This window comes from Orycteropus afer, unplaced genomic scaffold, assembly GCF_000298275.1.
Source record: "Orycteropus afer afer isolate SDZICR_OR568_19922 unplaced genomic scaffold, OryAfe1.0 scaffold00512, whole genome shotgun sequence".
Lineage (NCBI taxonomy): Eukaryota > Metazoa > Chordata > Mammalia > Tubulidentata > Orycteropodidae > Orycteropus > Orycteropus afer.
This window is the reverse complement of record NW_006922099.1, coordinates 1,048,496-1,065,848: the sequence shown is the minus strand read 5'-3', so window position 1 is coordinate 1,065,848 and position 17,353 is coordinate 1,048,496.

The window sequence follows — 17,353 nt, the reverse complement described above, 5'->3', positions numbered from 1 at the left end:
ATCTGAATTGGGTTACTGTAATTTTCCATTGACTTTAATCACAGGGCATGGTAGTACTAAGAGATGTCCTACAGAATCTCCTGTATTCCAAACATATTCTTTTTACTTTTATTATGTAATATCAATCCAATTTCCCTTTGGTAATCAGAATCTATCACACCAGATAGTACAGTAACACCCTTCTTATTGATCCCGAGGCATGAGGAAGCCAAAATGACCAGGGGACATTCTTAACTTCCAGTTCAATACAATCAGTGTTGTGTCTCCTTTTGAGACTAAGATCTCCAGACCTGCAGAGCATAGGATAGCAGGGACAGGAAGCAAAAATTTCTTGAGTGGGTCACTAGGGATAATAGTGAGAGGTACCACTCCCTTTTCCACCCCCTTGATCCTGGACTTTTGAATCCTGGATGTTGGAGAACAGCACCATATATCAGACACTGGTTTAGAGCATATACAGCATCCTGGAGAACGTTACCCCAAACCTTCAAGGTTTTGTCACCTAGTTGGTGCAGTAATTGTGTTTTTGGTAGGCCATTCCATCATTCTTTCAAGCTAGCTGCTTCAGAATGATGGGGAACATGGTAAGACCAGTGAATTCCATGAGCATAGGCCCATTGCCACACTTCATCTGCTGTGAACTGAGTCCCTTTATCTGAAACAACGCTGTGTGGGATATGATGACAGTGGATAAGGCATTCTGTAAGTCCATGGATGGTAGTTTTGGCAGAAACATTGCATGCAGGGAAGGTGAATCCATATCCAGAATAAGTATCTATTCCAGTAAGAACAAAATGCTGTCCTTCCCATGATGGAAGTGGTCCAATGTAATCAACCTGCCAGCAGGTTGCTGGCTGAACACCCTGAGGAATGGTTCCATATTACGGACTCAATGTTGGTCTCTGCTGCTGGCAGATTGGGCACTCAGCAGTGGTGGTAGCCAAATCAGCCTTAGCAAGTGGATGTCAATGTTGCTGAGCCCATGCATAACCTCCATCCCTGCCACCATGGCCACCTTGTTCATGAGACCATTGAGCAATGAGAGTAGTAGCCGAGGAAAAGGGATGGCTGGTTTCCACTGAATATGCCATCCTATCCACCTGATTGGTAAAGTCCTCCTCTGCCAAGATCACCTTTTGGTGGGGATTCACATGAGACACAAATATCTTTATTCATTTGGCCCAGTCAGAGAGATCTATGCACATACCTCTTCCCCATACATCCTTCTCATCAATTTTCCAATCATGTTCCTTACAAGTTCTAGACCATCCAGCCAAGCCATTAGTCCCAGCCTATGAATCTGTACAAAATCATAATCTGGCCATTTATTTTTCCATGCAAAATGAACTGCCATGTGCATGCTCGAAGTTCTGCCCATTGGGGGGATGTCCCTTCACCACTGTCCTTCAAGAAGTCCCAGAAAGGGGTTGCAGTGCCACTGCTATCCACTTTTGAGTGGTGCCTCCATATTGTGCAGAACCATCTGTAAACCAGGCATGAGTTTTCTTTTCCTCAGTCAACTGATCATAAGGAACTCCCCATGAAGCCATAGGTGCAGACTGGGAGAGGGAAGGTAATGTGACTGGAGTGGAAACCATAGGCATTTGGGCCACTTCCTCATGCAACTTACTTGTGCCTTCAGATTCTGCTCAAGCCTGATCTCTGCTGTATCACTTCCTTTTAATGATGGAGTGCTGTTGTGCATGTCCAACTTTATGACTCTGTGGGTCAGACTACACCTAGTTCATGATGGGCAGCTCAGGCCTTATGGTGACTTGGAGGCCCATGATTAGGCATTCAGTCTCTACCTAAAGTCCAGCAACAAACCAAAAGCTGTTTCTCAAAAGGATTGTAGTTAACTGCAGACAATGGCAGGGCCCCAAAATTCCAAGGGTCTGCATTGTGATTCACCAACAGGGGCTGGCCAAAGACTCCATTCAGCATCTCTATCTGCTACAGACACTTCAAGCACCATTGGATCAGCTGGATCATATGGCCCAAATGACAGAGCAGCCTGCATGGCAGCCTGAGCCTGTTGCTGAGCCTTCTGTTATTCTGGGCCCCCCTCAAAACTAGCAGCTTTCCAAGTCACCTGATAAATAGGCTGAAGCAACACACTCAAATGAGGGATATGTTGCCTCCAAAATCCAAAGAAGCCCACCAGATGTCATGCCTCCTTTTCAGTTGTGGGGAAGCCAGATGCAATAACTTATCCTTCACTTTAGTAGGAATATCTCTTTGTAGAGATATCCACACCATTGGACCCCTAGAAATTTCACTGAGATGGAAGGTGCCTGAATTTTTGTTGGGTTAATTTCCTACTCTCTAGAGCACAAATGTCTCACCAATAAGTCATTGATACTTCTTCCTTACTAGGTCCAATCAGCATAATGTCATCAATATAATGGACCAGCATGATGTCTTGTGGAAGGGAAAGGCAACCAAGATCCCTATGGACTAAATTATGACATAGTGCTGAGAAGTTGATATACCCTTGAGGAGGCACTGTGGAAGTATATTGTTGGCCTTGCTAACCAAAGTGAAACTGCTTCTGATGGTCCTTTGAAATTGATATAGAGAAAAAGGCATTGACCAGATCAATATCTGCATACCAAGTACCAGGAGATGTACTAATTTGCTCAAGCAATGTAACCACATCCGGAACAGCAGCTGCAATTGGAGTCACCACCTGATTAAGTTTATGATAATCTACTGTCATTCTCCAGGATCCATCTGTTTTTTGCACAGGCCAAATAGGCAAATTAAATAGGGATGTGGTGGGAATCACCTCTCCTGCATCCATCAAGTCCTTGATAGTGACAGTAATCTCTGCAACCCCTCTAGGAATGCAACATTGCTTTTGATTTACTATTTTTTTGTAGGCAGAAGCAGTTCTAATGGCTTCCACTTGGCTTTTCCTACCATAATAATCCTTACTCCATATGTCATGGACCCAGAGTGGGAATTCTGCCAGTTTCTCAGTATATCTATTCCAATTATGCATTCTGGAACTGGGGAAATCACTACAGGATGGTTTTGGGAACCCACTGGACCCACTGTGAGATGCACCTTAGCTAAGACTCCATCAATAACTTGACCTCTATATGCCCCCATTCTGACTGGTGGGCCACAATGATGCTTTGGGTCTCCTGGAATTAGTGTTAATTCAGAGCCAGTGTCCAGTAATTCCCGAAAAGTCTGATTATTTCCTTTTCCCCAGTGAAGAGTCACTTTTATAAAAGGCCTCAGATCTCTTTGGAGAAGGCCAGGAGAAAGATTGACATTATAAATTTCTAGCAATGTAATTGGGTCCTTCCTCAAGGGGACTCAGCCTCCCCTTCATTTAAGGGGTTGTGGCTCTACAAACTGACTCAAGTCTGGGAATTGATTGAGAGGCCATGACTCTGTATTCTGGCATCAGTCTAGGCTGCTGTTCACATGACCTAGAATTCTTCTGTCTATACAGATCAAGTATATATTTAATAATTTTGCTATGTGTTTCACTACTAGGAACACCATGACTAAGTAGCCAATGCCATAATTCCACACGAGCCAGAGTATTCTGATTATTGTTCTGACTCTGCTGTCCATTATGGCAATCACTTTGCCTTTGTTGATTAACTTCTTCCACTTGGCCCCTAATACCACTGGATCAAATCAGCCCCATCATAATTAATTATGATTAATTAGTTCAATTAGGGCAGCTCCTACTGTCAAATCCAGCTTATATAAAATATCAATCAACAGTCTTCAAGAATGCTCGGGCTCCCTTCACAAATTTATTCCTCACTGTACTGGTGAAAGGAGCTCTGGTGGCGTAGTGCCTAAGCCATTTAACTGCTAACCAGAAGGCTGGCAGTTCAAACTGACCAGCCATTCCTCAGAAGGAAGTTGGGCAATCGACTTCCTTGGTGATATCACCTTAGAAACCCAAGGAGGGTCTACTATGAGTCTGATCCAACTCAATAGCAGTGTGTTTGGTTTGTATTTTTTTTGTGTGTGTTTGTTTGTTTACTGGTGAAAGGCATGTTCTCTGGACTCTCCATTTCTGGCTCTAGGGGTCTAATCTGATAAATCCATTCCAACAGGCCAATTTGCCTAAGCCTCCGGATACCTTCTTCTATATTATACCAGTGTAGGTCTGGTACTTCAAGTTGACTTAAGGTAGGCCATGGCATAATCCATGCTTCAGTAAGACAACCAAATAAGCAATTAGATCCTTTCCTAACCTCTTGAGCTGAATCATTGAATGTAGAATCCATACTTAGTGGGCCTAAATCAATAAACTCAGACTGATTCAATGTGACATTCCTTGCACCACTATCTCACACCTCAGTAGCCATTCCCATGCAATTCTCCAGGATTCTGTCTGTACATGTTAGCAAAATCAAATAAGTCTTTTTGGGTGTAGCATACCACCTCCTCAGTCACACTTTGTATTTCAGCTTTTGGGAATCTCTTGGACTTAACTTTAGTTATAGGTCTAGCAACAACAATGGGTGGTTGGGGCAGTTCCTGAGAACATTCAGCAATGTCTTCCATGGCCTCTGCCTCAGGCAATGACACAGCAGGAACATATGGGTTAATGCCATCAAACTGAGGTGGAAGGGATAATGGTTTTATAGTAATCCCTTCAGAGGGAGGGATTCAACAGAATTTACAGGCTTCATATCCTGATCTTTGTGATTATCTGCCCATATGTCCCCATTCCAGATTCCAGGATCCCATGTTTTCCCAATCAATGCCCTCACTTGGACTTCAGACACCATTCTGGGTTTGTAATAAAATTGGTATTGTAATTCAGCTACCCATACAATAAGGCTCTGGGTTTGGTTTTTGGCAATATCAGCTCTGTTACTAGAAGAAATAAGGCTTTCTTTCAGAGAACAACTGGAAACATTGAGGTCTTTTATGTGGCACTTGAGCTGTGACTCAGTAGCCCTGAACTCATTTTGCTCTTTCACCACTTTGTCTAGCATAAGTAGGACAAACCAACCAGCTTTCTTATACTCCTTATGCTGACAAAATTGCAGAAAAGTATCAAATATGCAGCCACCCAAAGCCTCACTTCTCAAAAGTACTTGATCTATTAGTGGTGCTATTTTGCATATTAATGTTGCCACTTCACACCATGAATTAGCAGGACCCTATTTCCTAATGGAGGCAGAGTCACCAGTGTCTTTATGATTAATAAAATTGGAGAACCAAAACGGAATTGGTGAGAAACAATTAAGGGAGCCCATCCTTATGATTTTGTCTCTCTAGCACCACCCCACTCTCGGTACCGAATGTGTTAGGCTAGGTTCTCTAGAGAAGCAAAACCAGTAAAGCTTATATATGCATATAAAGAAAGAGAAATTTATCTTAGAAAAATGGCTCACACACTTACAGAAGCTGGCAAGACCCAAGTTGTTGGATCGAACATCAAGCTGGAGGCTTTTTCCAAGTCATGCACCTGCAAGGGCTGACAGGCTTAAGGTTGGCAGGCAGTATACTGGCTGTTGACTCCAATGAATGATGAATCCAAGATCTCCAGGCTGAATGGTGGATTGTTTTCAATGGGGAGTTATAGGCAGCACAACAGGATCCTGTTCCACAGAAGAATGTATCTTCTCCCTAAATGTCCATAAATATATTGGAAGCAGGCCACACCCATAGGGAAACTCCGTTTCAATGGATTGGCTGCTCAAAGCATACAAAACTCAATAATGACCAGAATTACTGGTTGGACAGAGTCTGGCGAGACCCCCAATACTATGGCCCTAGAATACATTCTGCACCTGGAATAAAACTCACTCCTAGGGGCTGGCTTTCAGCCCAATAGTTAACAAGATGTACATGTAGACCACTTAACTCAGGGGGATGCATCCACATGCTGTGTGGAAATACATCCCTTGGAGCAATAGACCACGGGGCACAAGAGGGTCAACATTCACACGGAGGTAACACAAGACAGACAGGAGTGCATAACGATGAGGGGCACAGGGAGAGTGTTACTGGGCAGGGAGTGGAGGAGACTGGGTTAGGGTTGAGCATGGTAAATGGGGAGTGAAACTAAATGTACATGTAATGTTGAATGTAAAAAAAACTTAAAATAATATAATAATAATAGTAAAAAAAATATACGTCTGATCCCATCAAGGGAATAACTCACATCACAAGCTTAAATCGCACAAAATTGTGGCCCAGCCAAGCTGACACACAGCTCCAACTATCACACACATTTAGGTCCTTATTCCATTGAGAATCACTTTTTGTGTATAGTTAAAGTTTGGATCGTGCTTCATGCTTCTGCATATGGAAATTCAGTTTTCCCAGTATAATTTATTGAAGAGATTCTTCCCCATTGAATAGACTCAGCACCGTTGGTGAAAATCAGTTTACCATAAATGTAAATATTTGTTTCTGCAGTCTCAATTCTATTCCATTGGTTTACATGTTTATTACTGTACCAATACCAGTCTGTTATAATTACACTGGCTTTATAGCATGTTTTGAAATCAGGAAGTATGAGTATTCCTACTTTATTCTTCTTCAAGATTGTTTTAGTTACTCAGGGTCCATTGCCCTTTCACATAAATTTAAGGATGTTTTTTCATTCTGTAGCTTTCTTTTTATCTTCATACCAGAGTTTTCAAAAAGTAAAAACTTTAATTATGATGAAGTCCATTTTTTTTTCCTTTTGTGGGTCATACTTTTGGTATTTTTTAGTGCATTTTATTGAAATATAATTTATGTACAGCGAAATACACAAAACTAAACTGACATGGGTCAATGCATTTTGTTCTTTTTGTAGTGTTCCCTCCCCTCCCCTTCCACCCCTGGAAACCAACAAAGAAAGTTTCCCTCCTTTCCTTGACCCTCCACAACAATGAACTAATACTATATTTGTCTTCTGTGATTGACTTATGTCACTCAGCATGTCCTCCAAGTTCATCCATATTATGTGGTGTTTTGCAGACTCTACATTATTCTTTAGTGCTGCATAGCATTCCCTTATGTGTATGTATCATAGTTTGGTCATCCACTCTTCCACTATAAATCTTAGAGAAAATCCCTTGCCAGATATGTAATTATCAACAAATATGAATTTGTTGCTGTCATTTTTGTTATGTGTTTTTCATGGTGTCGATTTCTTTGTTCTATATAATTTTCTATGCTGAACTCGTTTCATTTATGAGTCATGTTATTACTTCCTTCATTACTATTGTTTTAGTATTTGCTGACTATTTATGCTAGTCCTCTTTTTTGATGTGAAGGTTTATCATTTTCTTTGTGGATACCCTGTGATTTATAGTTTTCTCCCCAAGTTTAGAACAGTCCTTTCTATCTTGTAGTTGTCTTGCCTTCCCTACCATCTAGAAGTTCTGTAAGGACACTGTGTTTTCCCTCTTTTTGGTTTGTAGTTGTCCTCATTTGTCAATTGATGTTTCTGGTGCCCTGTTCACAATCTTGTAGGCTTATTTACTTTGGATACTTTCATAGCTGGGTTGATTTCTGGGTTATATCATCATGTATGTTAATGGTCAGTTGTTCTTGCTCTTCTATCCAAAGGGCTCCCTTTAGTATCTCTTGTAAGGTTGGTCTGGTTTTAACAAATTCCCTTAATTTCTGCTTATCTGAAAATGTCCTAATTTCACCATCATATTTGAGGGATAATATTGCTGGGCACATAATTCTTGGTTGGAAATTTTTCTCTTTCAGTGTTATATATATACCATCCTACTGTTTTCTCACCTGCATGATTTCTGTTGAGAAATCCAAGCTCAGTCTTTTTGGTTGCCCCTTGTAGGTTACTCTTTGTTTTTCCCATGCTACTCTCATGATTCTTTGGTTTTGGTAAGTTTGATGATGATATGTCTAGGTGATTTTTTTTTGGGGGGGGGTCTATCCTGTTTGGGGTTCGTTGGACTTCCTGAATGGATATATTCTCATTTTTCATCATACCAGAAAAATTCTCTTCCAACAAATCTTCAACAATTTTCTCTGTGGTTTTATTTTTCTCTTCCTGTTCTGGAATTCCAATGACATGTAGTTATTCCTTTTGATGCTATCCCACATGAGCCTTAGGCTTTCTTCATTTGGTTTTGATCTTTTTTCTGACTTATGCCTTTCCAAAGAAGTGTTCTGGTATTTGCCTTCAATCTCACTAATGCTGTCTTCCATTGATTCAATTCTGCTCCTTTGCCCATTCAATGTGTTATATATTTCTGAAAATTTAGCATTAATCTTCTGGATTTCTGTGTGTAGATTTTGTATTATTTCTAATTTTTCATTTATTCTGTCATTTTGTTTTTGTATTGTCTTTTGAAATTATTCTAGGGTTTTCTTTGTGTTTTCCTTGATTTGTCTCTCAATTCGTTGAAGATACCTAGATATAATTCTTTTGAATTCCTTATCAGGGAGTTCCAATGCTGCATCTTCCTCAGGGATGTGTTTTGGTCTGTATCCTAGTCCCTTGTTTCTCCTGCTTTATCTTACTTCTTCGTGTGGACTGTGCTGCTCTGTTGTCTCTGAGACATTGTGATAATTTTGTGTTTGTATTTAATTGGTGATTGTATGTTGGAGTGACTTGCCCATGATTTTTGTTTTCTTTGAACGTTATCTACGCAAGCAGGGTGCTGTGCTCCTCTATTTGCTAGTTGATAGCACCTGTACACTCACCACTTGTCTCCTTTCCTGTTGTCAGCCTCTTGTATGTCACTGCCAATCTTGGCAAACAGAGCCTATTCTTAGGTCCCTGAAATCCAAATGAGAATGCCATCACTCTAAAGTCCAAAACTGTTGCCACTTGTAAACATTCAAAATGACTGCATCTTCAGTCACTTTAAATATCCAAAATGGCTGCTACATGTATACAATCAAAATGGCTGTGTCCTCCAGACAGTGGAAAGTCAACAGCTCAGGTTCTCTCCCTCCTTGATGTTTCCCTTCCTAGTCATAGGCCATCAGTGCAATTGTCCTTGCAGCCCTTAGTAACCAGGGCTGATCTTTAGGTCAATTTTCAGATCCCAACACCACTTGGAAATATTCAGGCTTTTGGTCCTGTCAGAGTGGCTGACAGTCTGCAGCTCCGGTCATCTCTGTACTCAGTTTTTGTTCAGATTTTTCCTCTAGTTGGTGCCTAATACACTTCTGCGTAGTTCCTTTGAAAGCTGACGGCTCCAGGATTATCTTCTGTATCTCTGTCAATTGGGTTTTCTTTTCTTTGTTGAAGAAGGTCTGTGTTGCATGTCTGCCTATTCCTTCATCTTACTGGAAATCCCCATACTTTTGTTATGAACTTCATGAACTCTTTGCCTAGACTTGGATTCCAAAGGTTTCTCTAATTTTTTTTTCTCTCTAAATCTTTTATAGTTTTATATTTAAGTATATGATCCACTTTAAATTAATTTTTGTATAAGGTATGAGACACAGCTTGAGATTTATTTTTATGATTGTCCAGTTGTTCCAGTGGTGGCAGGATATCCAGGCAAAAAGGGGTGGGAGGCAAGCCTAGGCCCCAAGCCTCCTAGAGCCAGTAAAGGGAGGGAGCAGGAGAGGCCTGGGACCACTGGAGTGGCAGGATATCCAGGTATAGGGGAGGGAGGCAAGGCTAGGCCCCAAGCCCCCTAGAGCCAGGATAGGGAGGGAGTGGCTAGGGACCACAAAGTGTCAGGTTCCAGGTAGGAATTAGGCAAGGGGATGGTGCAGAGGTTTCTAGCAGCTAAGGGAGAAAAATTTGTCTGTCAATTTGTCATCCTGTGGGGCTTGTACATTGCTGTGAGGCTTGAGGCTGTGCCACTGGTGTTTCAGATGCCAGCAGAGTTGCACAAGGTGCACAGGTTTCAACACAGCTTGCAGACTAAGACAGACTAGAAAGAAGGAGGAGGCCATCCACTTCTAAAAAATTGGCCAGGGAAAACCTTATGAATAGCAGAGAAACACTGTCTGATACGTTACTGGGCAATTTTATGAATAGCTCAGAAACATTGTCTGACACTGTGACAAGCCCCTTAGGTCAGAAGGCACTCAAACTGGGAAAGAGCTGCCTCATCAGAGTAGAACCAACCTTAATGATATGGATAAAGTAAGTATTTCAGATCTCCATGTGCTGACATGGCATGACTCAAATTGAGGAGAAACAGCTACAAATATCTGTTAATAATAGGAACATGGAATGTATGAAGTATGAAGCTAGGAAAATTGGAAGTTGTCAAAAATGAAATGGGATACATAAAGATTGATATCCTAGGCATTAGTGAGCTGAAATGGATGGATTTGGGGCATTTTGATTCAGTACAGGATCCACTTTAAATTAATTTTTGTAGTCTACTATATCTGCCATATGATCTACTATGCCAGGAATGACAAATTGAAGAGGAATGACATGTCATTCATCATCACAAAGGATGTTTCAAGATCTGTCCTGAAGTACAATGCTGTCAGTGGTAGGATAATATACATACGCCTACAAGGAAGACCCATTAATACTACTGTTATTCCAATTTACATACCAACCGCCAAAGCCAAAGATGAGGAAATTGAAGATTTTTATCAACTTCTGCCGTCTGAAATTGACCAAACATTCAGTCAAGATGTGTTGCTCATCACTGGAGATTGGAATGCAAAATTTGGAGACAAAGAACACCAGTAGTTGGAAAATTTGGCCTTGGTGACAGAAATAATGCTGGACATTGCATGATAGAATTTTGTAAGACCAATGACTTATTCATTGCAAATACCTTTTTTTTCAACAACACAAATAGTGGCTATACATGTGGACTTCACCAGATGGAGTACACAGGAATTAGATTGACTACATCCGTGACAACACAAGATGGAGAATATCAATATCTTCAAAGCTGAAACAAGGCCAGGAGTTGACTGTGGAACAGACCATCAACTGCTCATATGCAAGTTCAACTTGAAGACAATTAAAACAAGTCCACGAGAGCCAAAATATGATCTTGAATATATCCCTCCAGAATTTAGAGACCATCTAAGGAATAGATTTGATGCACTGAACACCAATGACTGAAAACCAGAAGAATTGTGGGATGACATCAAGAGCATCACCCATGAAGAAAGCAAGAGGTCATTAAAAATATGAGAAAGAAAGAAAAGACCAAAATGGGTGTCAGAAGAGATTCTGAAACTTGCCCTTGAGCAAAGAGCAGCTAAAGCAAATGGAAGGAATGACAAGGTAAAAGAGCTGAACAGAAGATTTTAAAGAGCAGCTCGAGCAGACAAAGCCAATTACTATAAGGCAATATGCAAAGAACTGGAGTTAGAAAGCCAAAAGGGAAGAACATGTTCTGCATTTCTCAACCTGAAAGAACTGAGGAAAAAATTTAAGCCCTGAGTTGTAATATTGAAAGATTCTGTGGGCAAAATATTGAATGATACAGAAGCATCAAAAGAAGATGGAAGGAATACACAGAGTCACTGTATGAAAAAGTGCTGGTCAATCTTCATCCATTTCAGGAGATGGTATATGTTTAAGAACCAATGATATTGAAGAAGTCAAAGCTACACTGAAAGAATTGGTGAAGAACAAGGCTCCAGGAATTGATGGAATACCCATTGAGATGTTTCAACAAACATCTGGAGGCACTCACTCATTTATGCCAAGAGATTTGGAAGACATCTACTTGGCCAACTGACTGAAAGAGGTCCATATTTGTCCCCATTCCAAAGAAAGGTGATCCCACCGAATGTGGAAATTATCAAACAATATCATATCACATGCAAGTAAAATCGTACTGAAGATAATTTAAAAATGGTTGCAGCAGTATATTGACAGAGAGCTTCCAGAAATGCAAGCTGGATTCAGAAGAGGATGTGGAATGTGGGATATCATTGCTGCTCTCAGATGGATTTTGGCTCAAAGCAAAGAATACCAGAAAGATTTTTTTTTTTTTAATAACTTTTCAAAAGCATTTGATTGTGTGGATCATAACAAATTGTGGATAATATTGAGAAAAATGGGAATTCCAGAACAGTTCATTGTACTCATGAGGAGCCTGTACATAGACAAGGAGACTGTCATTGGAAAAGAAAAATGGAACACTGTATGGTTTAAAATCAAGAAGGGAGTGTGTCAGGGTTGTATCCTTTCACCATATTTATTTAATCTGTATGCTGAGCAATTAATGTGAGAAGCTGGACTATATGAAGAAGAATATGGCATTAGGATTCGAGGAAGAATCATTAACAACCTGTGATATGCTGACGACACAACTTTGCTTTCTGAAAGTGAGGATGACTTGAAGTACTTACTGATGAAGATTGAAGAATACAGTCAGCAGTGTGGACTATATCTTAATATAAAGAAAACAAAAATCCTCACAACTGGTCCTATAAGCAACATTACAATAAATGAAGAAAAGTTTGAAATTTTCAAAGACTTCACATTACTTGGTTCTATAATCAACACCAATGGAAGCAGCAGTCAGGCCATCACATGACATGAAGCACTGGACAAATCAGCTGCAAAGGACCTCTTTCAAGTGTTGAAGAGCAAAGGTGTCTCCTTGAGGACTAAGGTGTGCCTGACACAATCCATGGTATTTTCAATTGCCTCATATGCATTTGAGAGCTGGACAATGAATAAGGAAGACCAAAGAACAATTGATGCTTTTGAGATGTGATGTCGGCAAAGAATCCGGACAGTACCATGGCCTGCTAAAAGAACTAACAGGTCTGTCCTCGAGGAAGTGCAGCCAGAATGCTCCTTCCAAGCGAGAGTGGCCATACTTCATCCACATACTTTGGTCATGTTGTAAGAAGGGACCATTCCCTGGAGAAGGATGTCATATTGGTAGGGTGGAGGGGCAGTGAAAGAGGGGAAGGCCCTCAAGGAGATGGATTGACACGGTGGCAGCGGTGATGGGCTCAAGTATAGCAACAATCATGGAGCTGGTTCAGGACCAGGTGGTGTTTCCTTTTGCTGTGCATAGGGTTGCTGTGAGTTGGAGATGACTTGACGGCACCTAACAACGTAACAACAAGTTGTTCCAGCACCATATGTTGAATAGGCTATCCTTTCTTCATTGAATTGGTTTTATACTTTGTCAATAATCATTTAGGCATTCTTCTTTTTGTTGGTTTATTTCTGGGTTCCCTGTTCTGTTCCATTGATCAACGTGTCTATCCCACTGTCAGTATCACACAGTCTTGATTATTGTAGCTATGTAATAAATCTTGAAACCAAGTAAACTGATTCCTGTAATTTTATTTTTCTTTTTCAAAATTGTTTAGCTATTTTAATTCTTTTTGCCTCCCCATATCATTTTTTTTAAATAATCTTATTTCTATAAAAATTTTTGCTGATTTTTTAAAATAAAAATTGTGTAAAACATGTATGCCAATTTGGGGAGAACTGATATCTTTACTATATGTTTTCAGTTCCACCAACATGTTATGTCTTATTCAGATTTAAAAAAAATCTCTTTCATCAGTATTGTATAGTTTTCAGCATACAAGTCCTATAATGTTCTGTTAAGTTTAAACCTAAATTTTTCATTTCTGAACAAATGTTCCACGTGCTTATTGCTATTATATAGAAATTAAGAAAAAATGCTTTTTGTTTGCCCTACAACCTTGCTGAACTCACTTGTTGAGTTTTTTGTAGAGTCCCTAGGATTTTTCATATAGACATGATAGCATCTGCAAATAGGGACAGAAGTGTTACTCCTTTCCAATCTACATACTTTAATATCCTTCTCTTGTCTTAATGCATCTTCCAGAACTCTGATGAACAAGAGTGATGAGAGCTGACATCCTTGCCTTTACCTTGATCCCAGGGAGAAAGCTTAAGTCATTTAAAATTAAGTATAGTGGTAGCTACAGTTCTTTTGTAGATGCTCTTTACGAAGTTGAAGAAGTTTCTCCCTGTCCTTAAGTTTGTTGAGTACTTTTTAACAGGGAAAGGAGTTGGGTTTTGCAAAATGCTTTATCTGCATTGATTGATATACTTGTGTGTTTTTTCTTTCTTTAGCCTATTAATGTGGTGGATAACATTAATTTTTAAATTTTGAACCAGCCTTGTATACCTGGGAAAAACCCTACTTATTCATGGTGTATATACATGAACACTTTTTTACAGTATTGAATTTTCTTGGCTATTCTTTTCCTGACTCGACAGCAGTGAGTTTGTTTTTTTGGTTTATTCTTTGTTAAAGATTTTTTGCATGTATATTTTTCAAGGAGATCGTTTGTAGTTTCTTTTTTTGTACTGTCTTTTTCTGATTTTGGTATCAGCATATTATTAGTATCATACAATAAATTAGGGAGAGTTTTTCTGGAACGGATAGTGTAGAATTGTTAATCCTTTAAATTTAGTAGAACAGAATAGAAATAGAAACCATTTGGACTGGAGATTTCTTTTTGGGAGTTTTTAAAGTTACATGAATATGTAATTGCCTTAATAGTTTTAAGCCTATTGAAATAATCTATTTCATATTGAGTGAGGTGTGTTAGATTATTTGGTCTAAGTTGTCAAATCTGCGTCTGTAGATTTCTTCACAGTATCCCCTTACAATCCTTTTGATGTCTGTAGGGACTGTAGTGGTACCCTGTTTCTTTTGTGATATTGGTAATTTGTGTCTAGCTTCTTATTTTCCTCATCAATTTTGTTTGAAGTTTGTTGATTTTATTGATCTTTTCAAAGAAACAGCTCTTTGTTTCATTGATTTTCTCTAGTGTTTTTCTGTTTTCAATGTCACTGATTAATGTTCTAATATTTAGTATTTCCTTTACTATGATTTCTCTGCATTTATTTTGCTTTTTTTTTTTTCCCTTGGATTATGTGAGAACTTAAAAAGATTTATCACACTTTTTCTTCTTTTTCTATTATATGCATTTGGTGCTATGAATTTCCCTTTCATTGCAACTATAGTTTTTTCCCACATTTTGATATGTTGTATTTTTATTTTCATTCACTTCAATGCATTTTTTAAATTTCCCTTGAAATTTCCTCTTTGATCTGTGTGTTATTATTTAGAAGTGTGTTGTTTAGTTTCAAAATGTTTGGAGGTTTCTTGTCTTTCTATTATTGGTTTCTTGTTTCATTTCACTGTGGCCAAAGGAAACACTGTATGATCTTGATTTCAATTTGCTGAGATTTGCTTAATGACCCATTACATAATTCAAGAGTTATTTAGATAGCTTTTTTTCTTTTAAGTTTTGTATCATATAGTTTTTTTTTCCAATTGTGATTTGTGTGAAAGTTTACAGAGCAAATTCATTTTCCATTCAATAGTTCATAACACAATTTTTTTTTCATGACATTGACTGCAATCCCCATAGCGTAACAGCTCTCTTCCAAATTCCTCCCTGTGGTTACTTTTTCTCTGTGTCCTTCATTCCTATACATTACTGCCCTCTGAGCTATCACCCTGTGCAAATGCTGCTCTTCTCAACTCACCAGCCACTACTTGGAAGGGAGGTTGGGAAATAAAATACTGTAGTGATACTGCCTCAGAAACTTGAGGAGGGGTTGCTATGAGTCAGATTTGACTTGACGGGAAATAATTTGTTTGTTTGTTTGTCTTTTGAATGGCTAATGATCCTGAACATTTCTTTGTGTGTTTGTTGGCTGCCTGAATATCTCCTTTGGTGAAGTGTCTGTTCATGTCTTCTGCCCAGTTTTGATTGGATTGTTTGTCTTTCTGGTGTTGACTTTTTGGAGTTTTCTATAGATTTTAGAGATAAGTTTCTTGTCAGACATGTTGTCGCCAAATATTTTTTCCCAATCTGTAGGTTCTCCTTTTACTTTTTTGTAGAAGTCTTTTGATGCACATAGGAATTTAATTTTTAGAAGTTCCCAGTCATATAGTTTATCTTCTTCTGTTTGTGCATTATGTTTGGTAGTCTGTTAATACTATATATTAAGGCCCCTAATTTGCCCCTATTTTCCTGTTGATGAACTTTATAATTTTAGGCTTCATATTTAAGTCTTTGATCTATCTGTAGTTAGTTTTGTGTATAGTGTGAGATATGGATCTTGTTTGACTTTTCTGCAAATGGACATCCAGTTTTGCCAGCACCATTTGTTAAGGAGACTATCTCTTCCCCATTTATTGAATTGCAGCCCTTTGTCAAAGATCACCTGACCATAGATTGATGAATTTATTTCTGGGTTCTCAAATCTATTCCACTGGTCTATGTGTCTGTTGTTGTACCAGTACCAGGCTGTTTTGGTTACTGTGGCTGTATAGTAGGTTTTGAGATCCAGCAGTGTGAAACCTCCTACTTTGTTCTTTGTCTTCAATAGTGCTTTGCTTATTCCAGGTCTGTTTCCTTTCCATATAAAATTAGTGACTTTTTTTCCCATATCCTTAAAGAATGTTGATGAGATCTGGATTAGGGTTCCACTGAATGTATAGCTTGCTTTGGGAAGTATTGACATTTTCACAATGTTCAATCTTCCCATCCACAAGCAAGGTATGTTCTTCTATTTACATAGATCTCTATGGTTTCTTGGAGTAGTGATTTGTAGTTTTCTTTCTACAGGTCTTTTGTGTCCCTAGTGAGATGTATTCCCGTGTATTTTATTTTTTGGTAGCTATTGTAAATGGTATTGATTTCCTTATATCTTTCTCAGCAATCTCTTTGCTGACGTAGAGGAAACCAACAGATTTTTGTATGTTGATATTGTATCCTGTCAGTATGCTAAATTTCTCAATTAGTTCCAGTAGTTTTCTTGCTGAGTCTCTTGAGTTTTGTATTTATAAGATCATATAATCAGAAAATAGGGTTAGTTTGACGTCTTCCTTACCAATTTGGATGCCTTTGATTTCCCTTTCTTGCCTTATGGCCCTGGCTAGGACTTCCATTACAATGTTGAATAGAAGTGATGATAGAGGGCATCCTTGTCTGGTTCCTGTTCATAAGGGGAATGGTTTCAGTTTCTCTCCATGGAGAATAATGTTGGCTGTTGGTTTTGCCTATATGGCCATTATTCTGTTGAGGAATTTCCCTTCTATTCCTATTTTGCTGAGAGTTTTTATCAAGGATGGGTGTTGGATTTTATCAGATGCCTTTTTTGCATCAATTGATATGATCATATGTTTCTTTTCCTTTTTTTTTTTTTTATGTGGTGGATGGTGTTGATTGGTTTTCTAATGTTGAACCATCCTTCCATACCTGGTATGAACACCACTTGGTCATAATGTGTTATTTTTTGAGACATTGTTGGAATTTATTGGCTAGGATTTTGTTGAAAAATTTTCTATATTAATGAGGGACATTTGTCGGTAGTTTTCCTTTTGAGTGATATCTTTGCCTAGTTCTGGTATCAAGTTTATGCTTTTTTCATAAAACAAATTTGGGAGGATTCCATCCATTTCTATGTTCTGGAATAGTTTGA